We start from the raw sequence: 25,306 nt of genomic DNA, 5'->3' as shown, positions 1-25,306 counted from the left end.
TTCGGGTGCAGTCTGTGACTCAGTCGCCATCGCGGATTCCCACTGCCATTGGGAAATGTTTGTCAAAGGTATGGCTGTTGGGTTTGAGAGGTTATGCTCTGTCCCCATTTTATTACCACAAATAAAGATGCCCTCTGATGAATGAGGAAATTCTAATTAGAGATTCCAGTCCCCAGACTGAAGCCTCACCAAGCAAAGTGGGTTAAGAGCTGCCTGCTGCCCTTCATCAGGAGGCAGAACCGCAGCCCTGACGAGGGGGGACCGGGCTTTGGGACACTTGTCCTGAGGTGGGCGTGGTTAAATCTGGTCACCCACTTTCTGGTTACAGCTGCGTGTTTTTCAGCTATAGCTCAAGTCGCAGAGGAGCAAAAGGAAGCTATAGTTGAGTACCTTTAGAAGAGATTTCAGCCCGAGTTTGGATTGAGTGGATGTGTCTTGCATGCTAGAACCTCGTACGCAGGAAGTGCACCTTGTGTGTGGTGAGACTTACATAGGTGGCTTTGCGATAAGATGCCAACTAGGCTCCAAAGCCCTTGGCTGAGAGTGTGGACTCTCGGCAGGAGCCCCTGCTGAAGAACTAGGATCCATAAAACCACAGCTATACGAGAAGTTGGCTTCACTGCCAGCTACCGTAAAAACGAGTGTCCCCATCTTATGAGGGTGCCTTCCTCTCCCACTGAAGGGTACTGTCAGCGCTGGTTAACAGTCACGCACTGAGCACCTCCCTACCCTGCCAACCATTTACAGCATGTCGCTTAGTTTACATAGCCCTAAGAGGAATCCTGTTTTCATCCCCATTTTACAGATGAGAAAACAGGCTCAAAGACAAAATAAACTTCCTCATGATCCCCCTGTAGTGAAGTCAGGATTCAAACTCCGGTCTGAATCCAAAGCCTGAGCACAGGTTCACACAGCCTCCAGGATGAGCTAAGGTGAAGGATGTGCTTGGTAAGCTGGAGCCATATCTATTTGTAGCTAGGTGCTTGTTTTGAAGTTAAATTTTTTTTTTTTCTCAAACTGGACAACTGAGGGTATATTAAAGGATTTAGATCTGGTTTAGATAATAAAGTCCTTCCTCTGAGAGAGATTGTGCCATGCATTATTTGGTTTCAGAATTAGAGCTGCAGAGTGAAATTTGCATTGGTGTCTCAAAGAAAGCTCAACAGAATATCCACATCTGCAGAGCTATATCTTCCCCTTCCAGGGCCTGCCGGCGTTAGTGGAAGCAGGACTGACTGAATTTGGTAGTCACGTGACGTAAGGAGGCATGTCTGTGGAAACCTGGCTTAGTTGGCACCATATTTCTGATTGATTCCGATCGTTTTTTAGCACCGCTGACAGATGAGCACTGCAGAGGGGGCTCAGTTGCCTCTTGCCCTTAATGCAGCTCTGGACGATGACCATAGAGACCATGCCCTTCCCTTCACCACAAGGATTGACAAGTGGTTATCACCCAAGTGAGCCTGATGCTGCTGAGGGACACAGCCTCTCCCCAAGGGACAGGGCCCACCCTGGAGGAGAAGCAGCTGTTGGTTTCCCCAGAGTCCTGTGCCCACTAATGGGCCATCTGCTAAGGAGGGACGGGGTGACCCATCCATGTTCCCCTCCCCAGAGCGGGAAAGGGTGGTGAACTCTGTAAAGGACACCTATTGAGAGGAACCAGCCCATTCCCCGGGTGATCCCAGCTCAGGATCAGCTGTTTGGTGACAGCTTGCCTGAAATATGCTCACCATTACCTGCAAATCATAGAATTTTACAGTCAGAAGGATTTATGAGATCCTGTCTGGATCCTTCATTTTGCTTGTGAGCAACCATGGCAGTGGGGCCTCACTTCTTTCCACTAACGTGGACTGAGCATACGGGAGTGCACTCCCCCTGCCTCCAAGAGGCCTGCCTTAGAGAGGGAAATGGGCACACTTCCAGCGCGGTGGACTGCCGAGAGCTTTAATGGAGGGATGGACAGGGTGAGGACAGCAGAGACAAGCAAGACCCTGCAGGTCGGAGAGGCTTCTAGGGAGACGACATTTGAGCCGAGCATTGAAGAGCAAATAGGGATTCGCTATGTGGAGGAGTGTGGACCAAAGTTCTCCAGGCAAAGGAACCAGTGAGAGAGAGGCGTGGAAGGAGGCCCTGGGGATGGCTGGTGGGTGGGGGGAGGGAGGGGTCAGAAGGGCAGAGGCCAGATCTCGCCCTGTAGGCTTTACCCGGGAATTTGAAAGTACCAGGAAGCCACTGAAGGATTTTTTTCCTTTACTTAAAAAAAGAATTAAAAAAATTAGTGAAGGCATGCCCGTGTAGAAATAGTGGAAAATTCAGAGACATGTACGTCTCACACTCACACCCCCCACCCAGAGTGCAGAAGGCTTCCTTCGGGAGATTTCAGGCAGCGGCAGTGAGCGGTCAGATTCAGATGTCAGAAAAGCCCCCCGGCGGCAGGTGAACAAGGCAGCCCCTGCCCTCAGCTGAGTCTCCTCGAAGCGGGGGAGACAGGTGTTCTGCTCTCTCAACAGCCAATCTAGAGGGAAGGCCAAATGTTGCGAGAACAAGGAAGAGAAAGCTCCGCAGTACTTCTGTCTATGGGAGGGATGGGGGCGCTGAGGGGAGAGGGTCATGGAAAGCTTCAGAGGGGTGACCTTTGATGTTTTCAAGCGGGGGCAGCTGCAGGAGCAAAGCGGGGGTGGATTGACGCCCCCAGCATATGATGGGGGTGGTGGGAAGGCTCCGGAGTGCTCACCTGCTGAGTTTGGGTGGGGTCTGTTGCCATGGAGTAAAACCACTTCCGGTTCCGCAGGGGTAATTGGATTCCAAGGATTCGACTTCCGAACAGGGGCAGAGGTGCAGTTCCAGAGTCAGCCAGCAGGCGGGGCCCTGCTCCCGTGCTCGGAGCCAATACGGTAACGGGTGCGCACCCTCAGGGCTGTGGGGTGGGAGAGGAGGAAGGAAGGAATCCGGCTCGTTGTTGTCGGGCACCCTGCCGGCACTTCTTGTGTGTTGTCCCCCTTAATTCTCCCAACACCCCTGAGAGAGGTTAGTAACGTCCCATTTTACAGCTGGGGAACTCGAGGCTCAGAGAGAGTACACGGACCGATGTCACACAGCTGACAAGTGGTAAAGCAGGGATTCCAACTCGGCCCTGAGGTTTTGGACTAGGAACAGCACAGGAGCTCCTGACTGGGGTTGCTGTCCTGCCTGCACCCCGGGTGTGTAAGAGGCTCTCCCTCAGAGCCTGCAGAAAGAACCAACCCTGCCCACAGCTTGATATCAAACTCCCAGCCTCCTGAACTGTGAGAGAATCAATTTCTGTTGCTATAAGCCACCAAGTTTGTGGTCATTTGTTACGGCAAAGCTAGGAAACTAATGCAATCCCCCTAGGCTGGCAAACATGTGAGACTGCTGCTTCTTGCTACTGACAGCTGTAGTCTTGGGCTGGGCTTCTCTCCTCCTGCATACAGTTTATTAAGATGCCCAGTCATCGCATTGCCCCTGCTTCCTGATAGCATCCAGTCCAGAGCAAAGCCCTGCTTCCTTCAACCCTCTCAAATCATCTAACCCAAGCCCAGATCCTATCATAAGTCCTTTCTAACGTCCTCTCACTGAGCCACCCTGTGGTCCCCACAGAGCATGCCATCCTTCACTATGAGTCATAAACCCAACTGGTTAACTGCCCTGTGTTCCTGGCGGTCTTTGGCTGGAGGGTTTGACACGGCCTATGCCCAAAGGCTGCCATCTCCAGTGAAAATCTTAGCCTGCGCACCACCCTTCCCGTCACCTGCTTCCCTCGTTTCCACATGGCACTCATTGCCTTCTCCCTCGCTAGATCATTTGCTCTGTGTTGTTTATGGTCTGTCTTCCCTCCACCCCCCACTTGAATGTGAGCTCCCTTTGTTGAATGAATGAACCGGTGCTGGGACAGGAACAAGCCAAGGGAGCTCCTAACCAGCTTGGCTACCAGGAAGGCTTCCCTGGAAAAGGGCTATGAGGACTGTGATGTGATAGGTAAATGAGGTGATCCAGGCACAAGAGTGGGAGGAGTATTCCGAGCATGTGCAAAAGGCCTGGGTAAGTAAGGGGCTCTTTCAGGACTGGGAGAGTCCAAGTGCTTCGAGGTGGCTGAAGAGGGTATTCTGGAAGCAGAAGGCAAGAGATGAGGTTGGGAGTTGTCAGGGGCCAGGACATGAGGGGCCGGGTTACCGGGAGCTCAGACCAATGGACCTGAGGGCCATAAGGAGCCATAGAAGGGCCCTAGGGAGCCATGGAAGTGTTTAAGAAGAGGTGGCATTTTAAGAGCAGACAGAGGGAGGCGGACAGTGCTGTGGAAGAGGTAAAGATGGAAGTGAGAAGACCAGCAGCGGCAAGGCTGTTAGAGGGTGAGATGATGCCACCCGGGTCACGGTGGCAGCTGGAGAGAAGGGGTGGAGTCCAGGGAAGAGGAAGATGACCCAGGTTACCTCCTGGGTCCCTCGTCTGGGTATCCGGGTGTTCAGAGGTGCCATTCACTGCAGAGGGGGACATGGGAGGAGCAGGTTACGGGGGAGGTGCTGAGTGTGAGGAACTTCATGCCGTCGGACATCAGGGGAGATGTCAAGTGGGGAGTTGTCTATACACCTGAAGCCCAGGGTCAGGCTGGACACACAGGCTTGGAAGAGCGACATGGACAGGTACCGAAGCCTTGGCAGAGAGGAGGATTCTGAGGACTTCCACCTGTGAAGCCAGACGAGCAGAGGGCTCAGAGTGGGCAGGGCTTAAGCAAGGGCAGAGGGAGGCCCACTCCCTCATCCCTCCTCCTCTCTCTCTGGGGTCTCTAGGTCTCACCTTGCCCCTGGAGCCCCCAGGGGCTGGAATCACTTGCTGGGACAGAGGTCTCCCGTCTCTCTTATAGTTCACTGCTCCAGGCTTCTTTAGAAAGCAGTGGGGAGGCTCTGCGGGGCACCCAGCACAGACAGCTGCAGCGGTAGCCACTCTGAAACCAAACGCCCACCTACAGGTGGAGACAGCCACCTAGCCCCAGGCCCCAGGCCCCTGTTATTCTGGGAAAGCTCAGAACTGAGGCTGAAGTGGGCGGTCATCAAAGCAAGTCCAAACACAAGGTCACCATCAGCAGCTCACAGACAGCAGGGCTTGGGAGGCAAGCCTGGCACTGGCTGGTGCATTTCCTCCTTGTCCCAGTGGCCAGCCTTGTCCTCCTTGTTTCAGCCACCTGCCTGCACCAGACTTTGACCAGAGCTGGAAGCAGATGGGAGGGGTGGGTGCCTTAACCCAGACCCCATGGGCTCCCTCCATTCCTCAACTCTCCATTCTGCCTCCTAAATGCTTTTCCCATCTGCCCACCAGCCCAGGTGGGCCTTCCCTCCTCTCTCCTTGAGCACAGCAGCAGCCCCTCCCTGCCCGCCGAGCCACCTTCCATACCTTCACCAGTCTGGCTAAAATGCAGTTCACACCACATCACTCCTCATTTTGATCAATCAGGAACTCATGCCCAAAACCCATGGGTCAAAAGGCAAACTCCTTACTGGGGTCTCTCAGAGCCTGCTCCCACTCCCTCTGGGGCCTCCAAGGCCCACTCCCACTCGAAACTTCTTTCAGTTCCTCAATGTGCATCCTCTCTGCTGCCCTACCCCCTCGTCTCTCGCTCATCCTCAGCTCAGCCGTCGCTTCCTCTGGGCAGCCGTCCCCGGTCCCCAGGCTACGGAAGGAAGGTGTGCTTGAGTAACCCTCACCCACTGGGTCCCCACCTGAAGGCAGGGAGGGTAGAGATTATCTGCCATGTTTACCAGGTTCCCAGCAAACCCACAGTAGGCCAGAAATGTGGACGGCACTGAGCTGAAATGCGTTATGAAGCTCTTTCTCCTTGCTTCCCTCCCTGGATCCTTGGAGCCTGCGCCGCTGAATACGCAGGTGGTGTTAGCCTCCAGCCTGAGTCCAGGGGCTGTGTCCCTCCCTTCACCTGTGCCACCCAGAGGGTCTCCGCCCTGAACCCAGTGACCCCCCAGTGGTGTTGGGAGGAGATGCCACCAAACTGAAGTCACATTTCAACAAGAATCCCAAACCCTTAGAGGAAGTAAGGGCAATGAGATGACATAACAGGGAGTTCCTGCAGGCAGGGCTCGAGAGAGGCCCCTGAGAAAGGGAACTTGACCCGGGGCTTCCTGCTCCCGGCAGCACCGAGGGGGGGTTTGTTGGAACCTCCGACCCTGGTTCAGTCTCTTCCCAGCTGCAGGACTTTGGGCACACTGCTTCACCGTTCTCGGTGGCAGTTCTCTTGTCTGTCAAGTGCAAAGAACGAGACAACCTACATCTCTCGGGGTACTGTGAGCTTCATGAAACAACGCGCGTCCCACACTGAGCACGGTGCCTGCGCTCGACGAGCCAAGTTCCCCTTCCCAGGCCCCCAGGCCCCCAGGCCCTCCCGTCGCCTCCATGTGTATGAAAATTCAAATTTGTGCAATGCCCAGGCCGGGCATGGGTGAGACATACTCAGTGGAGGCGACAGAGGGAAGAAGTGCTGGGCTGTGGGACAGGGCCCCAGAGTTGAGGAAGATGGAGAAATCCTGACAGGTAGAGTGGGGGGACCTTTGACCTTCTACTTCAATCCCTTTTTATTGCAGCTGGGGAAACTGAGGCTAAGAGGCGGCAGGAGCTGTTGCTGTGGCCTGTGTGTTACTCAGAGCCAGGTTTGGTATTGCAGCTTTCCTGAACTGATCGCATCGAATGCGAGTTTTGCAGCACCTCTGGAAACCAGGCTGAGGGATTCGTGGAGGTGAGGGCACACGCTTTAGACTCACACGATTATATGGCTCAAGGTCACAAGGAAGAGGCCGTGACCCAGACAAACAGGGAGCCCAGGGATCTGGAGTCCCCAGGACCCTCTCCCCTACCCCAGGGAGGGCCATTCTCACAGGATCTGGAGGAAGGTGTGGAGGATAGGGGAGTGAGGGCAGATCCCACCTTCCAGAATCCTCCCTTTGTCTATCCAACAAATGCCAGGTTCTGCGGAAATAAGTGGGGGAAAAAGACATGCCCAGCCCTCATGGAGCGGATAGCCTATGGGGAGGAGATGTTAAGAGACATCATAGACGTAACATTATAACTGTGGGGAGGGCTATGGAGAAGGGCTTCACGGTACTGCGCAAGGGTGTGATAAGGGTCCAAACTCTGTCTAGGGGGTCAGGGAGGCCTTCCTGAGTATGTGACGTTTAAGCTGAGACTCAGGATGAAGAAGGTTACTGTGAGACAATAAAATATATACAGATATTGGTCTCTGCCGCCCGTTCCTGGTACGGAGTTTCTAAAACCCATATAGTTTCCTAAGCGTTAAGGGCTCTGGGAGCATCCTTTGTTCTAATGAGGTGACTCTGGGTGGGCTCCTGGATGGGGGCTGGTCACCAGAAAGACAAAGCCATGATTAGGAACTTGGAATTTTCAGCCCCGGTGCCCCCTCTTCTCCAGAGAGAGAAGCAGGGCTGGAAATGGAGTTGATAATTGATCATGCCTCCATGAGGAGGCCTCCATAAGATCCCAATAGCGTGGGGTCTGGAGAGCTTCCACGTGGATGAACACACCCACACACCAGGATGGTGACACGCTCCAACTCCACAGGGACAGCAGCTCCTGGGCTCGGGACCCTTCCAGACCTCTCCCTATGTGTCTCTTCATCCAGCTGTTCATCTGTATCCTTTATCATATCCTTCGATAAGCTGGTAAACATAAGTGTTTCCCTGAGTTCTGTGAGCCACTCTAGCAAATTAATTGAACCTCCGATCTATAGCTGGTTGGTTGGAAGACAGGTGATAACCTGGGCTTCTCACACACCTGGAGTAGGGGAGGAGGGTAGTCCTGTGGGAATCCTGTGGAACCTGATGCTAACTCTAAGTAGATAGTGTCAGAATTGAGTTGAATTGTAGGACACCCACCTGGTGTCACGGAGAATTACTCGGGGTGGGGAAAATTTCCTGGGAGGATGGGGTTTTCTCTACACAGTTACACAGGCAAGGGAGTGGTATGCATTCCAGGCAGAGGCAGTGGCATATGCAAAGGCCCTGTGGTGGGAAGAAGTACAACACAATCTAGAAAAATGATCCAAGTTTGCCTTTTCAATAAGGTGGAGGGCTGGCCCAGTGGCCAAGTGATTAAAGTTCCATATGCTCTGTTTTAGCAGCCTGGGTTTGCGGGTTTGGATCCTGAGCGTGGACCTGCTCCACTTATCAGCCATGCTGTGGAGGCATCCCACATACAAAGTAGAGGAAGACTGGCACAGATGTTAGCTCAGGGCTAATCTTCCTCAAGCAAAAAACAAAAAGGAGGAAGATTGGCAATGGATGTTAACTCAGGCTGAATCTTCATCACCAAAAAGAAAAGAAAGCAATTCTATTCACAATAACATTGAAAAGAATAAAATACTCAGAAAAAATAAAAGAAGGTGGAGTAGAGGCATCCTCTTTCCTTTTTCTTCTCAAAAATCACCCTCCCATACAATAAGGAGAAGAAGAACAGAAACTCCATCTTCTAAGAAGATATTTCTGACCTCAAACTACAATATTGTAAAAAAGTATCAAATGCTCTGGATTTCAATGTGGTTCAATAATGGACTTATTAAACAATTTCGTCTTTTCTCTACTTCTAGAACTTGGCCTCCTCAGGCCTTCTCTTTCTTATTGTATTAACTAATAAAATTCCAGTGCCTGGCCCTAAGAATGGAAACCTTCCTAATTACCAACCACTGTAAAATCAGCCACAGAAAGACGAGAGGGAGCTGTCTTTTCTCCCCTGAAGCTATAGAAACAGAAATACCTACTATGCTCCATCATAAAAATGAGTTTAAGCATCAGACATGATAGGGTCAAAAGGAGAACTTTAACAAGAGTGTCCTTCTTGTTTTCCTGTCCGCTGGGTGGATTTGTGGGACTATTCATTAAAAACATTAGCTTGGGGGCTGGCCCAGTGGCCGAGTGGTTAAGTTCGTGTGCTCCACTTCGGCGGCCCAGGGTTTGCAGGTTCAGATCCTGGGCTTGGACCTAGCACTGCCCATCAAGCCACGCTTTGGCAGCATCCCACATAAAATAAAGGAAGATTGGCACAGAGGTTAGCTCAGAGACAATCTTCCTCACAAAAAAAAACAACAAAAAACCCAGGTTAGCTCTGTTAATATAAATCTGTCCTGAGAAAGACTGTTTGCACAAGAGAGTCGTGAAAGACAACCAGACTTCAGATTGTGGAAGTAACTTGTAAATTCCAAAAATAAGCCCATAATGGCAATTGGCTATCTTAATTGATTTGATCCGTGATAATTGTGTTACAGTTGTCATCTCTTGATTACTTCTAAGCTTTTTCTTTGGAAGGGGGGGTCAAAGCAGAAGACAATCTTTGGCAACTCCCTCTCTCCCACATAAAACATAATATCCATGAAATAAGAACAGAATGAATAAAAAGAAGAATTTAAAAGAAGTTCTTGAAAATTAAAACGATAAGGGGCCGGCCTGGTGGCGCTGCAGTTAAGTTCGCACGCTCCGGTTTGGTGATCCTGGGCGCGGACCTACACAGCACTTATCAAGCCATCCTGTGGTAGCAGCCCATATATAAAATGAAGGAAGATGGGCACAGGTGTTAGCTCAGGACCAATCTTCCTCACCAAAAAAATAAAATAAATAAAAATAAAAAATATAAAAGAAATTATTAAAACTAGTAATATGGTTAGAAGATTAAGTCTGTGGAATCTCCTAGAAAGCAGAACAGGGAGGCAGGGAGATGAAGAATTGGTTCAAAAGATACAACATACAGCTAAAAAGAGCTCCTGAAAGAAGGAAAAACAAGGACGTTTCTAGAATGAGGAGCCTAAATCCCCAGATTAAAAAGATCCACAAGTGCCCAGAAGCAAGAATGAAGGGCCTGCGGATGGCTGAGCGTGTGAAATATCAGAGCAGCCAGGACAGAGAAAGGCTCCCCACCTTCAGAGATGAGGAGTCTGGAATAAGAAGAACATTGGGCTTCCCCACAGCGAGCGAGTTACTCCAAGGCCGGGGAGCATGCTCCCAAGTTTGGGGGGAGCACATGGTTTACAACCTGGACCTGCACACCAGCCAGATCATTGCTAAAGAATAAACAATACTGTACCTTAGGTTTAGGCTTAGCAACAGCTCAAGATGACTTTATCTTTTAAAGATTGTGATAAAATACAGATAACATAAAATTCACCATCTTAAGCATCTTTAAGTGTGCAGCTCAGCAGTGCTAAGCACATCCACATTGTTGTGCAACCGATCTCCAGAACTTTTTCATCTCACAACGCTGAAACTTCATCCCCATTAAACAGCTCCCCATTTTCCCTCCCCGGCCCCGTTCTATTTTCTGTCTCTGTGATTGTGACTCCTCTAGGAGCCTCGTATTAGTGGAATCATCCCGTATCTGTCTTTTTGTGACTGGCTTATTTCATTGAGTTTAATATCCTCAAGGTTCATCCATGTTGTAGCATGTGCCAGGATTTCTTGGCTTTTTAGGGCTGAATAATATTCCATTTTCTGTATATACCATATTTTGTTTATCTATTCATCTGTCAATGGACACTTGGGTTGCTTCCGCCTCTTGGATACTGTGAATAACTCTGCTATCATGGGTGTGCAAACATCTGTTTGAGCCTCTGCTTTCAATTCCTTTGGGTATATTCCTACAAGTGGGATTGCTGGATCATATGGTGACTGTTTCTTAATTTTTTGAAACTTTTCACTTAACCTCTGCTGAAGAGAGACAGCAGGCCCAGATACCGCCCTCAAAACCCAGAAATTGCACAGAGGTTTTGTAGAGTTTGGAGCTCGAAGCCTGATCTCCGCTCCCAGAGCTGGGCACCTCGGCTTCCCTCTCAGCACCACCAGCCATGCAGTTGCTGCAGAGGCCTCTGACCACAGGGGACAGCAGCCTCCCACACCGACACCCACAGCAGGGGTTTGGCTTCCATCCAGTCCCCGTTAGGAAGCAAAAGGGTGAAAATCTCTGGGTTCCAAACCACTTCCCCAGGCCCGGGGTCAGTGGTTTCACTTTTTGTGTTCCCGCTCCGCTCCTCCCCCAGACACCCCCTCCTCGGGACCTGGCCAGTTCCCAGGCCTGAGCACCTTGGGCCCAGCCCTCCTCAGCTGCCACCCCTGCTGATCTGGGCCCGCCCAGGAGGTCTTGGGACCCCCACCCCTCGAGGACCAGCATCCCCTCTGCCTTCCCTGAGGCCCTGGGGCTGGGCTGTGGAAGCATCTCAGGGTGACCCGCAGGCTCCCGGATCTCCTCATTCACCCCTTCCTCCCCCTTCCCTCCCCTCCCCTCCTCTCTGTAGTCTCTCCTGTCCCCTTTCCTCTCTAGCTTCTTCTCTCCTCCCCTGCCCCTCCTCCCCCCACCTCTCCTTACCCGCCCTCCTTCTCATCTTCCTCCCCACGCACCAAGTTGTAAAAGCTGCTCTGTCTGCTCCTGTCTCACAGCAGCTTTCTTCCCCAGCACACGGAGCCCGAGTCAGTCAGCCCCTCAAAGCTTTACAACCACACGTGCTCTCCTGCGTCAGGATGTAAGGATATTGAGTATCCGTTTCCAGAAGGGCCTTTCTCCCCAGGGAAAGTCTGACAGGGGAGGGGCAGCCCTCCAGGAGGGTCCCCACAGTGGTCTCAGGGGATCCTTGGCAGGGAGCTGTTCATACTGTCTGTACAAACCATATCATAGAAAATCTAGGGAACAGAGAAAAGACCGCAGAAGGCCCTTCAAGTCCCCTGGTTCCCGGGCGGTGAGCCTTTCTGGCCGGACCCTGAGTTCCAGGCCTTGTCTCTGCACGAGCCTCTGGCAGGATAGGGTGCCCCAGACGTATCCGCACTGGTGGGGCGTCCCAGATGCCCAGAGGACCATCATGTGACAGACTGTGACGGGACTTGTGAAAGAGCACATTTCTCAAGGCCACCTCAGCGCGGCCCATGGCCCAGCGGAGAGGAAGAGGCCGCAGGAGCCTGGGGAAGCCCCTGCCGGCCGCTCAGCCCGCACAGCGGGGCGCTCTCCGCCTCTCCCACCCCCGGGCCCTGACCTTCCCGCCGGAGGCGTGTTTCCCACCGCCTCGGGCCTACGTGCCCTGTTGGTGGACATTTAAGCGAACAGCAGGACGCTGTAACAACCCTCATCTCGTGCTGCGTCACCTTTAGGCCCCTTCCCCTCCTGGAAAGGCCCACCCCACCCCGTCGGACGTTGCCTGGAAACACCAGGCCACGTGGTACCACGTGCAACAGTGTCTGGTGCCAACGCAGCAGGTAGGGGCCCAGCCCCTGTCCCCAGTCACCCTGAGACACCTGCTACTCTTGTCACGAACTAGTTGCCCTGAGGAACGCAAGGGCAGGTTTGGATATTTTAACTGTTTTCCCAGATTGCTCTTTTTCCTTTCGTTATGTTAAGGAAATGCAATCACCAACCTCCCTGAGCCAGACCAAGCCTCCCCAGAGCCACGCCTGTGACCTTTGCCTCATTTTGAATGCTAAGATCTCCTCTCAGTGTGTGTGGAAGCCTGTTTTCCAACTGAGCCTGCGCAAGCGAATACCCACCGCTCCCTTTTGCATACTCATTCCCCATTGGAAATAAATGTCCCTGCTTCCCTCTGTTCAGGGCCACACGACTTTGGAAATGACTCCTCAGTCTCTTATCTGCTGCACCTTACTTTCCGAGATGACTCCTTGCGGTGTGGAGTCTGATTTAACTCGCCAGAAGGGAACCCACTTCCTCTCTGACATTCTGACAGCGTCTGCCCACAGAGGCAGTCTGCTCTGAGGCAGTCACCTTCAGGCTCCAAAAACCCTGCGAGAGCCTGGCGCATGCAATGAGGATCTCCAGCTCTCCGTCATCATAGGCGTCCTCCGCATGGCTCCTTTCCAACCTACCCCCTCCTCTGGGTGAACTCCTGCCCTCTGTGCACTCCACTCAGCTCTTGAGGAGCCAGGGAAGACCCAGGCGGGTGTCCCCAGCCTGGGGAAGTGGAAAGGGCTTGAACCATGGCCACCACAGGCCTGGGTTTGAATTCCAGGTCCTCTATTTGCATGTTGCATAAGGAACAGCAAGGAAGATAGTTTCCCACTCAGAATCTTTTTTTTTTTTGAGGAAGATTGGCCCTGAGCTAACATCAGCTGCTAATCCTCCTCTTTTTGCTGAGGAAGACTGGCCCTGAGCTAACACCCGTGCCCATCTTACTCTGCTTTCTATGTGGGATGCCTGCCACAGCATGGCTTGATAAGCGGTAAGTCAGTCAGGCCTGGGATCTGAACTGGTGAACCCCAGGCCGCTGAAGCAGAATGTGTGAACTTAACTACTGCGCCACCAGGCCAGTGCCCCCCACTCAGAATCTTATTTTCCTAAAATAGAAAGCAGAGTGTTAAGAGAAGTAAATCAGATCTGAGATCTCTGAGAAATGTCAGAGGCACAAGAGGCCCTCAGGAAATAGTAATGATAACAGACGTTAAGCAATTGTCAAGTGACACTTATCTGTGTTATACTATCATTTTCACCAACACCCCTGCTCCCACTAGTCCCCATTGGACAGAGGAGACTGAAGCTCAGAGAGGTTAAGGAGCTTGCCCAAAGTCACACAGCTAGGAAGTGGTGGAGCCAGGCTTTGAACCCAGCTCTGTCTCCAAAGCCCATCTTTTTATTCTTCATCCTCTACTGCAATTCGAGGCACAACTGGACTGAGCAGAAATCTGTCAGACTTGCACGGCCTGCCGAAACACACAGGGAAGAGATGAAGAACTGCCATTTTCTCAGCAGGAGGAGCTGGCAGAGCTGGATTAAAATCCTCACTTCTCCATTTTCTTGTTGCATGGTCTTAGGCAATTCCCCTCGCTTTTCAGAGCCTCAGTTTCCTCCCCTGTAGAGTGGGAATGATAGCATCTGTCTTGCCTGTTTGTAAGGGGGATTAAGGGCCTGCTTGTACAGGGCCTGCTCAGAGCAGGTGCTCACTGTCACACCCGCGGATGTTTCTGGAAACATGTAGAAATGCCCCCTCCGTCCCATCTCCTCTGCTTAGCAGACCCTCCTCCTGGGTCTGGGGCCCCTTGCTTGCCTCTGTGTGCCACTCCTCTCAACTCTCACAAAAGCCCTCCTCCTTTCTCATTTTACTGGGTCCATTGGAGGCCCAGCAGTCTTCAACACGAATGAAATACGCCCTGAGAGTCTGTCAAAACAAGCACACCGTTTGGCCTGGAAATTCTCCTTCCAGAATCCATCCCAAAGAAGTATTTCCCACCCATTCATTCAGTGAGTCATCAAGGATGCTAGTTTGGTGAGCACCTACTGTGCGCCAGACCCAGTGCAACATGCTAGGGATACACCGGGGAGCAAGGCAGACTGGTAGCCCCGTCTCCACCCTCCAGAAACCAACTGTCTATTGCTTAGGAGACATAAGCAAATAATTACACAGATAAATTGTAACTGCAAATTGTAACGGCTTGGAACTGGTTTCCACGTGTCAGTTGTACTGGGCCTTTGCCTACTAACTTCGACAAGACTACTTCTGTGCCCAGGAATCTGGGAAAACGCTCACAAGATAAAGGCGAAGCGAAAGGGGGGGATTTGAAGTTTTCTGTTGAGTGTTATTGATGCAGGGTCGGTGAGCCGAGGAGTCGAAAGAAAGATTTCTTAGACTCTCAAGTTCTGGCAGTAGTGCTCTTTTATTTAGAGAATAGAGATAGAGTAGCATGGGGACAGGACCCATGGGCAGTGAGAGCTTCTGCTGCTGCCCCGAACTGAGGGTTAGGGCCAAATTGAAGGCATAGGTATGTGAGTTATCTCTTTATTAGTGCCCGTTTGGTCTGGCCATTTGGCGGTCCCACAACTTTTAGATAAGAATCAAACCGGATTGAGTAAATGGCAGAAGTCACCGCTTGAATTTTATCCTCGGCTAAAGATAAAAGGAGGATTTGTCGGGGGGAGGGTCAGTTACATGAGGTTGCCAGACAGTTTCCAGAGATAAGGCCATCCCCCCTTCCTCCTGGCTCAGAGAGGGAGGCATCTTCACAGATAGAGGTTTCCCTTAGAAATGTAAATGTTTCCCAATAAGGGGCAAACAAATTCCAGAGAGGGAGGCATGGAGATTTCCTTTACAAATGCAATTGTCTCTGATCAAAGGGCAAACAGATTCCACTCCTTGGAGCCTGCTTCTTATCTGTAGTTTTAAAAGTAACCAGCCTAAAAATCCTCATCATAAACTGTTTTAAAATTAAGCAGCCTAAAAATCCTCATCATAAACCCCCCCTGAACCCATTTGGCCCCAAAATCTTTTGGGGATATGGATGATGGTCAGTCTTCTGTAACTACTTCCGGCTGTACAAGGTCATAGAGCTGTCCCTAAATGGGGCTATGGGTACAGGTAGGAGGCTCAGCGGACCGGAAGGCTGCGCCCATGGCGTTCAAGGCTGACAAGGTGTACAAATCCTTTGGCGATGAGAGAATCATTTGATGAGTGGTGGTCCAGGAGGTGAAACTTTGTTGACATGCGGAAGACAAACAACGAAACAGACAACAAATTATAATAAGAAATACAAGCAGTATGATTAACCCAATGAATAAGGTTTTGATAGCAGTCCAGAAACCTGGACCTGACCAAGAGTTCAACCAATCATTTAGAGATAGGGTAGGGTCAGACATATACTTAATTTGATGGTTCATATCAGATAGGAAGCCAGAGATATTTTGATGGTAGTCAGGAATATAAACACAACATTCAGTTTTTATAATGGCACAAGTGCTCCCCTGTACTGCTGTGAAGACATCCAGTGCCATTTGGTTTTGGAGGACTGCCTTACGCATTTGGGACACTTCTAAACCAAGCAGCGAAAGGCTATGTTGCATATCATTTAATGTTTTCATAGTAAATTTGTTTAGAGCTTCCATGTGCCAGATGACACTTTCAATTCTTAATTGGGGAAGGAAAATTGAGGCAACATGGTCATACCAGTGGAAGACAGCAGGTCCAGCGCTGTTGCAGGTTGGGTAAATTAGCAGGAGGAGATATAGTAAATGTAGTTCTACCTTGCATCCAGACGAAGCCTAGGGTGCATCGTCCAATCCATCCAGGTGGCAGCCAAGCCCATAAGTTGGAGCCACATAACCAGTGAGTGCCATTAGGGGCTAACCAACGTACGCTGGGCTGTCTATCCCAGTCAGTCCCAAACCAATCAGTATTTCTTAAGGCTATGATATGAGAACACATATAACGGGGAATTTTTCCCATAGGTCGGGTGCTATTAGGCCATGTGTCACAGGTGTGATTGGTTTGTTCCCAACATAGAGTGGCCTTTTGACTGAGTTGACCACTAGTAGGAGTGAGCCAAATATATTCATCCCAAATTTGATATAGTCCGTCCTGTGTGTATCCATAAGTTGGGGACCTTACCTTTGGAACTTGTTGTTTATGATCCACCTGTGACAAGGCAAATCTAGTTAGTATTTGGGCAGTAGTATTGAAGGAAAAGGTTTGATTGTGGCCAGGGAACTCCCAGGTATCAGAGATGGATGGCCACAAGGAAACATTATGATTAGTAACAGATGATTCTTGCAGAAGAGAAGAGCTAGAATCTAATATCCATGAATGTGTACTATACCTTCTACTGAAACATAATTTTTTCTCTCTAAAATCACCCTCATTTTTATAAAAGATAGCCAAATTAAGATTAACTGGTCTGCCAATTATTTACATAAGTGCAGCAAGAATACCAATTGATTATACAGGCTTTAAAAATCTGCTTTGCTGGAATTTTTATGAGGAATCTCAGATTGAACTGTACAGGCCTCTCGAGGCCAGAAAAGCCAAGCCAAGGACTTGCCATCAGATTTTGCCTGCAGTACCTACAGGTTTGGGTGGACTCCTCTCTTCTCGAGGTCCCCCAAAATATTCTGAGGTTCCTTGCACCCGCCAGATAAGCAAGCTTCCTTACTTACCGGGTAAGATTGTCAGAATCTCTGTAAACAAGGTACCAGGCCCATGATTCCAAGTGGCTGTATTCCAGAGAGTCCAATCTTTGTTCCTGAAAAGCTGTCTTGTCATATCTGAGCCTGTATGTTTCAAATATGACATTCCAGTCAAAGCTTTGGTAATATAATCAATGTGTCCTGTTATAAGGAGAACAGATTCTTATTGAACTTATGCAAATATTGCCGTGAAATAACCACTCACTCACAAAGAGTTTCCAAATTCTGGAGGGATCAGGTAGGGAGAAAATAAATGTTTCAGTTTCGCTCATAACGGTATAACTTCACTAAATCGCTGTAAGTCATAGTCAGCATAAGAGAAAAGATTTCCTTAAATCTGAGAAAAAAAACAAAACATTAAAACTCAACAATATTTCAAACAGAAGTCATAAAAATTTATAATCATCCTCATTAGTTCACACAGTCCTGTATAATCAGTTCTTGAGCTTAATCTTCTGTTAGCAGGTCTATGAGCTTAGTTTCTGTTAGAATTCTGTAATTTCTTAATGGTTCAGTTTTACAATCTGAAAGTTTATCAGAAACCTGTAGTTTAGAACCTTTGTCATAATCCTTTCCAGGAATTTCTCTGAAGATGAAATATATTTGCAAAAGCAAAAAGCATCAGAGTAAAACAGCAACTATCTGCAAATGGACAAAAGACTCAAAAGGGCAATTGACAAAGAAACTTGGCTATTTCTGTGACATATAACACTTTAAGATAATAACTGGAATTATGACTGATAACCAGAACAGATTAGAATTTTAGGAATGCTATATAATGTTAAGACACGTATATTAATAACATTCACCCACGTAATACCACATAAGAAAGTTTATCATTGCTTATTTGACAATGCTACCCATGTAATTTAATAAACCAAATAAATCTAATTAATTTAGTATTTTCCTCCTTATAGGAAGAGAGCAAATTTCTTTGAGAAGTCTCAGGGGCCCTCTGAAAATCCTCAGAGAAATTCTTCTTCCATCTACCAGGTCAAAAGAAAGCCTTCATTCAGGACTTGAATATTTTTGAGGGAGAAGCTTGTCAAAAATATCAAAAGTTTTTAAAATGCTTGTTCAAATAGGAAACAACGCTCACTGTTAAACAATGCTCAGGCATCCATTCAAAGTGACAACAGAGACAGTCAAGAGCAAACAACACCATCAAAAAAAAATTTTAGAAGAGACCACTTTCTTTCTGAATATAGGAAATTATTTTAACAAAACATAGATTTTCTGTCTTTTAGGTAGAGTTAGAGCAGGCCAAAAGTTCAAGAAAATTATCCTTTGAGAGAAAACCAAATTTTAATTCCTGTACCAGCTTATTTTTAACATTAAAACTCAGTCACTTAATTGGATTTACTTTAGTCTACTTGACCAGGCATAAAACTCCTTTCAGAATTTCTCCTTCACAAACCTTCTACAACTTTCTTTTTGCCTTCAGAATTTGTCCCAAAGTCTTTCTTTTTTCCTTTCTAGTACATTAGGACAAATTTATCATTCTTAACCCATCAAACAAAAATACTTCCATTCTTTGTACCTTCTTTACTGAAAACTTACACCTTACTTTCCTTGAATACAGAGCTGTTTTCCTTATTAATTCCCAGTAGCTTTAATTATATAAGTTAATAACTTTTAACCCTTAACAGACCCTAGTAAACACTGAAAAGGTAAGCAATCTTTTATATCAGCATTCTAAACACTTCATAATTCCTAGAAACACGCCGCTTCACAATAAAACACAAGGCACGCTTTTTAATAGACCCAAATGCTTTTAGCCTCTTTACAATAAGAAGCCGAAAGTAAATAACTTAGATACGTTTTAGCAATAATGTTTCAGTGTTCTATCCAATTCAAAAACGACCCAGACACTCAGATTTTTATCATTTAACTTAACTTGGCAAAACTCAAGATTGTTACCAAAAAGAATTTCAAAGCTGTTTTTTTCCCAAGTATACAGACCATAAAACAGTTATTGTACCCACTTTTATCTATTTAAACCGTTTGTTTCCAACAATTATTTTCAGATTACCTACGAAAACGTCATGAGACATTAGACAAAATTGATCATCATTTAAAGCTATTATTTTGCTGACGAATTTAACAGACAACGTGAACTTATTTGACTAGGAAACCCAGGCTGCATGCCTGCATCGTATGCAAATACCGACAACTCTGACACGACTATTTTCAATCAAACCAACAAACTTAAACAAGCTTTCATTTACCAAAGGTTAATTCACATCACGTTAACTTGAAAGACATTGGATTAATTTCCACTACATTTAGAATTTATGTAAGCGCTTACTTTAAGCCAATTAAACAGAGCTCTTAATTTTGGTAATACCATCCGGAGGTAAAATATCACACATATAACGTACACACAGACACACGTACACAGAGACTGCACAGCTATTGTTACAGCTATTGTTTTTTACCAATATTTGTGGAGAAGATACTCAAGATGCTAGATTTTTTGCAAGGGCACGCTTATGGCCGTTTTGCCTTTCCCCTCCTCTCTTTTTTCCTTTTTTTTTTTTTTTGCTTCAGTCTTAGGAATTAGTGATGGGCTTAGATAGTAGTTCCTGGAGAGGGGAGATGATAATCCTTTTCGTGATAAAGGAACTAGGTGGAGTCCGAACTGCCTCCTGCCTCTAGAGCTGTATTTCCAATCTTGCAAGGATTTTCTAAAGACAGTTGCTCTTGATTTCCCAGAAGCTGGATTGTAACTCAAATTACATTCCAGGTTGATCTACCTGTCCAGCTGCATCACAAAGGCACAGAGAAACCCCTCAAGTTTTCTCCCAGATGGAGTTAGAATGCATCCGCAGGGCGGGTCTCTGAGGATGCTCAGGAGCCTTCCCTGTGGCGGTAAAGCCAGTGTCTGACTGACAGCAGCTGGAGAAAGGGTGCAGAAGCCGATTGCAGGTGTTGACATAGCTATAAGATTTAGTCAAGTCCCGCTCAGCCTGGGCACTTTGTCTCCGAGCCAGCACAGTTGAGGTAGGGAAGCAAGAGGCAAAGGCCTAGAACTGGCTGGAGGCACTCCCAGTGCCAAGGTTGAGAGTTAAGTCCCTGGCAAAAGTCTTAAGTTTTGATTTTACAGAAGGTCAAGGTTCTGCTCAGGTCCAGCCTGAACTTTAACCTCGACTTGGTGACAACAAAGGAGGTGATGAACAAGACAGACAAAGAAAGGAAAAGAAGAGATCAGACCTCGCCCTCCTGGCCTCTTCCAGAGGGTTATCAAGATAAGAGTCACACAACAGTTCCCGTGCTGGGACACACTACCCTAGCACGACAGTTCACAGAATGACTCACAGGTCTCCTATCCTCATAACTGACTCAGTAGGTGACTAAAACACTCAATGAGTCAACCATCAAGAGAGGGTACCCCCACTTAGGGTTGCTGGGGTGATCAGGCCGAATTGACGAGTAGGATCTTAACAGTGACTCAACCAAAGCTTAACCAAGGACAAAGAGGCGTCCCCAAAAGAGATCCAGAAAATTCACTCCCAAAAATAGCCTAAGAAAGTAAAGGCAAGCAACAAAGGTTGAGACTACAAAGGCCCCTTATGAAATCAATTGGGACCTCTTATGACAAACTTCCCCGAGAGCTTACACAGCCAGACAAAGAGAGCCAAGCTCTCAAGACAAACTTTCCCAGAGCCCCAGTCTATGTGACCGGCCGCCAAGATACGTGCCGGTACATGCATCCTCTGATGGCGGAGACCAGAAAGGTCACAAAACCAAGCTCTCAAGACATAGAACAAGACAAAAAGCCCAGACAACAGGCTTATAGAGATGCCTGTGTCTTATGACAAAAAGACAGAGACAAGGAAAAGTCTATCTCTGGGAGGAAAAGGATCTAAAATCAGTGAGTACTCAAATCGTATAGTCGCTGAATCTGAGAAGCTAGCCTCACCAACATTTTCTCCTGCTAATCTAAATTTAGAAGAGCAAAAAAAACCTCACCATTCTTGCTTCCATTGGAGCCTGCAGGCAGAGATCCAGGAGACTGACGTGGTAAGAACTCTCACCTCTTGCCGGCTCTCGTCAGGGGTCCGGGATCTCTTGGCCGCAGCAGTCCAGGAGCAAGCAGTTACCAGCCAGTGAAATTTTATTTTGCCGACTGCACCAAAACTGTAGGGGAGGAAGACATTTCCTCTTCCCAAATGTGGGTTCGTCCAGCCGGAGAAAGAATTAAATTCACATGAGACAGAATAGCAAGAGAAAATTAAACAAAGCTTTATGAGGAACCATGGCCCGGGGCCTTTCTTCCCGAAGGAAGAAAGGGCACCCCCACTTAGGGTTGCTGGGGTGATCAGGCCCAGAAACCCAAAGTTGGGGCTCCCAGGGGTGGAGCCTTTTACTCTTTAAAGATTTCTTTGTTTCCCAGTTGCAAAGCTCAAACAGAGACGAAAATGGCCATTGTAACTCTAAGAGAGATGAAAGAAACGGGTCCATTACCATGAAAAATCCCCCCTGAACCTAGGGCAGCGTCCTACCCGTTGTTCCTACTGTGGGGTTCCTATAGCAAGGGGTGATGGGGGCGTCCCCCGGCATTGCATCCCTTGTATACCTTCCCTGTTATGCCTGGCAGTAACAGGTGCCTGGTGCCTATTCTGCCTGACAGCATAGGCCTGGTGAATGGTTCCCGAGAGAAAAGGAGAAAGAAAAGGGGCCATTACCTTGAAAATCCCCCCATCGGGGTTCCTGTAGCAAGGGATGATGGGGGCATCCCTTGAACATCTTCCCTATTCTGCCTGACAGTAATAGGCGCCTGGCGTATGGTCCCAGAGAAAGGGAGCCATTACCTTGAAAATCCCCCCATTGGGGTTCCTGTAGCAAGGGATGACGGGGGCATCCCTTGAACATCTTCCCTATTCTGCCTGACAGTAATAGGTGCCTGGCGTATGGTCCCAGAGAAAGGGAGCCATTACCTTGAAAATCCCCCCAATGGAGTTCCTGTAGCAAGGGATGGGGCATCCCTTGAACATCTTCCCTATTCTGCCTGGCAGGAATAGGTGCCTGGCGTATGGTCCCAGAGAAAGGGAGCCATTACCTTGAAAATCCCCCCATTGGGGTTCCTGTAGCAAGGGATGATGGGGGCATCCCTTGAACATCTTCCCTATTCTGCCTGACAGTAATAGGTGCCTGGCGTATGGTCCCAGAGAAAGGGAGCCATTACCTTGAAAATCCCCCCAATGGAGTTCCTGTAGCAAGGGATGGGGCATCCCTTGAACATCTTCCCTATTCTGCCTGACAGGAATAGGTGCCTGGCGTATGGTCCCCAGGAGAGAAAAGGACAAAGACAGTGAGAAAGAGAAAGACAGTGAGGAATTTTCCGCCAGTCTGGGGGACATTCTACCCAATTGCATCCTGGAGCCATTCTCCCAAGAAGGGGTTCCCATACTCCACCAAAGGTTAGAGTTTGGTACTTCCCTTGAACTGGAGTCCCAAGTGGGACTTTCCTCGCAGTTCAGAGCGTGGTCAGGTGCCAGAGGGAGGGATCCCAATCCAGCCTTAGGAAAAGAAACCTTCCACGGGAGTCTTGGAGATTGGCGGCCATCCTAATGACTTAAGTGGCCGACCCGCGCCCACATAAAATTTGTCTACTAGAGATAGAGTCAGGAAGGAATGGATTAATTCATTCTCCATCACCCTGAGGCTTAAGGTACTGAATCTCTTCAAGCTGAATGCCACAATTTGCCCCATAGAGTAGCCATGGGCAGCAAACGTGGATTCATACAGCCATCCAAGAAAGTTCCCGATGGAGAAGTGAGTTTAGATCCATCCTTGAAAAAGAGAAAGGAACAAGGAAGAAAAGGGCACTTACCAGAACTCGAGCTCACAAGCGGATGAAATAATTCCCCGTACGGGCCACCAGAAATGATGCGGGGTCGGTGAGCCGAGGAGTCGAAAGAAAGATTTCTTAGACTCTCAAGATCTGGCAGTAGTGCACTTTTATTTAGAGAATAGAGATAGAGTAGCATGGGGACAGGACCCATGGGCAGTGAGAGCTTCTGCTGCTGCCCCGAACTGAGGGTTAGGGCCAAATTGAAGGCATAGGTATGTGAGTTATCTCTTTATTAGTGCCCGTTTGGTCTGGCCATTTGGCGGTCCCACAACTTTTAGATAAGAATCAAACCGGATTGAGTAAATGGCAGAAGTCACCGCTTGAATTTTATCCTCGGCTAAAGATAAAAGGAGGATTTGTCGGGGGGAGGGTCAGTTACATGAGGTTGCCAGACAGTTTCCAGAGATAAGGCCATCCCCCCTTCCTCCTGGCTCAGAGAGGGAGGCACCTTCACAGATAGAGGTTTCCCTTAGAAATGTAAATGTTTCCCAATAAGGGGCAAATAAATTCCAGAGAGGGAGGCATGGAGATTTCCTTTACAAATGCAATTGTCTCTGATCAAAGGGCAAACAGATTCCACTCCTTGGAGCCTGCTTCTTATCTGTAGTTTTAAAAGTAACCAGCCTAAAAATCCTCATCATAAACTGTTTTAAAATTAAGCAGCCTAAAAATCCTCATCACTTTCACCCAAGATTTCACCTGGCAGGTCAGGGCTGGACCCGATTTTGGCTGGATCCTGGGGTGGGCAGCGGTGTCTGTAAATGTTTAGGCAAGGAAAGACAAAGGCAGACAGGAAGAGTGGGCAACCCAGGGGCGAGGAGCCCTCTAAGCAACCAGATGGTGGTTTCTAAACTTCATTCTCCGAGAAAAGGAACCAGGGCTTCTGGAAGAAATGGCAGATTGTAGGGTGGGGGCAGGGAAAAGATGGGATGAGCCTGGAGCAGTAAAGCCACTCAGTAAGGAAGTGCTCAGAGAAAAGAATGACGAGGCAAAGGGACCCAGGAGCCAGCCTGAAGGAACTCCCAAAGCTGGAAAGATCCACGCAACAGAATCAATAACGTAGTAGATTATAAGTCAAAGTATAAAATGAATAGACATGAAGTCCGTCCTGAGATAAATAAATAATTGAATAAATAAATAAATCGGGCAGAAGAGACAAAGCTTTTTTACAGAGGAATTCCAAGTAATTTATTGGAATGCTCCCCCCTCCCCCCAGGAAGCACGGCTTAGCTTTCCCAGAGGGTGGGCTGCACTGAGAGACTCGTTTCCAGAGTATGGAGAGGGGAAAACAGCAACTTTGTAGAGAAACCTGGGAACACCCCCTAACCGAGCCATGAGGGTTAACATCACAGGGAGAAGTCGTGTGGGTGCGTCTTGTGCCCAAGGAGCAGATGTGGTGAGAAAGGCACCCCATCTTGGAAGTACCTCCCCTGAAATCCATCATCCCAGTCTAGTCATGAGGAAAACCTCAGAAAAAAAGACAGACTGAGGGGTATTCTGCAAAATACTGTCAAGTCATAAGAAGAACAGGAAAGGCTGAGACAGTGTCACAGACAGGAGCCATGATGACTCAATGCCGTGTGGAGGTGACAGGGTTCTGGACCTCAGGGAGAAACAGATAAAATCCGTGGAAATCTGCAGTTCTCTTAACAGTAGTGTAGCAATGCTGGTTCCTTAGTTTTGGTAAACGCACCACAGTAGTGTGAGGGGGTAGTGTTAGGGGAATCTGAAACTAGCCGAGGGATGTCTGGGAAAGCTCCACCATTCTTACAAGTTTACTGTAAGTCAAAACACACACCCACGGCCAGCCCAGCCCGGTGGTGGTGGTGGCGCAGCTGTTAAGTGCGCATTGATGAAGATTATTTTAGACTGGTTACTTTTAAAAAACTGCAGACAGGAAGGAGGTTCTGAGGAGTAGAATTTACTTACCCTTCCTTGAGAGACATTTACATTGTAAAGGAAATCTCCATCTGTAAAGGTGTCTCCCTCTGTACCAGGAAGAAGGGGGGGATGACTTTATCTCTAGAAACTCTTAATCAGTGCCAAAGGCAAGGACTTAAATCTGCATCTTGTTTACTGTACTTGTGCGGTAATCTCCCATGATAGACTCCCTCTCCACCCCCAACATCCTCCTTTGTCTTTAGCTGAACATAATATTTAAGGCGGTGGCTTCAACCATTTACTTAATCCAGTTTGATTCTTATCTAAAAATTATAGGACCACTCAATAACCAGACCCCACCTGCACTGATCCATTTTAACGATTTTTTTTTACATGTGCTTTCCTTTGTCTTGTAAAGAGATAACTCACATACCTATGCCTTAAATTTAGCCCTACCCTCAACCCGTGTTGGCAGCAGCAGCTCTGACTGCCCATGGGTCCTGTCCCCATTCTATTCCACACTATTCTCTAAATTAAAGAGCACTACTGCCAGGCCTTGAGAGTCCAAGAAATCTTTCTTTTGACTCCTTGGCTTGCCGACCCTGC

At 48.3% G+C, this 25,306-nt stretch overlaps 1 long non-coding RNA gene across 1 annotated transcript in view; it reads right to left on the bottom strand.

Annotated features, from left to right (window-relative positions):
* Positions 1–2,233: 2,233 nt before the first annotated feature.
* Positions 2,234–25,306, bottom strand: part of LOC103562785 (uncharacterized) — a 29,853-nt gene continuing 6,780 nt past the window's right edge. The window contains exons 2-3 of the long non-coding RNA XR_011537501.1: positions 2,735–2,917; positions 2,234–2,515 (exon numbers count right to left, since the gene is read on the bottom strand). This is a non-coding gene — a long non-coding RNA (uncharacterized lncRNA). The remainder of the gene's footprint in view (positions 2,516–2,734; positions 2,918–25,306) is intronic.

This window comes from Equus przewalskii, chromosome 2 (assembly GCF_037783145.1).
Source record: "Equus przewalskii isolate Varuska chromosome 2, EquPr2, whole genome shotgun sequence".
NCBI classification, from domain to species: domain Eukaryota; kingdom Metazoa; phylum Chordata; class Mammalia; order Perissodactyla; family Equidae; genus Equus; species Equus przewalskii.
This window is presented reverse-complemented; position numbering and strand designations above follow the sequence as displayed.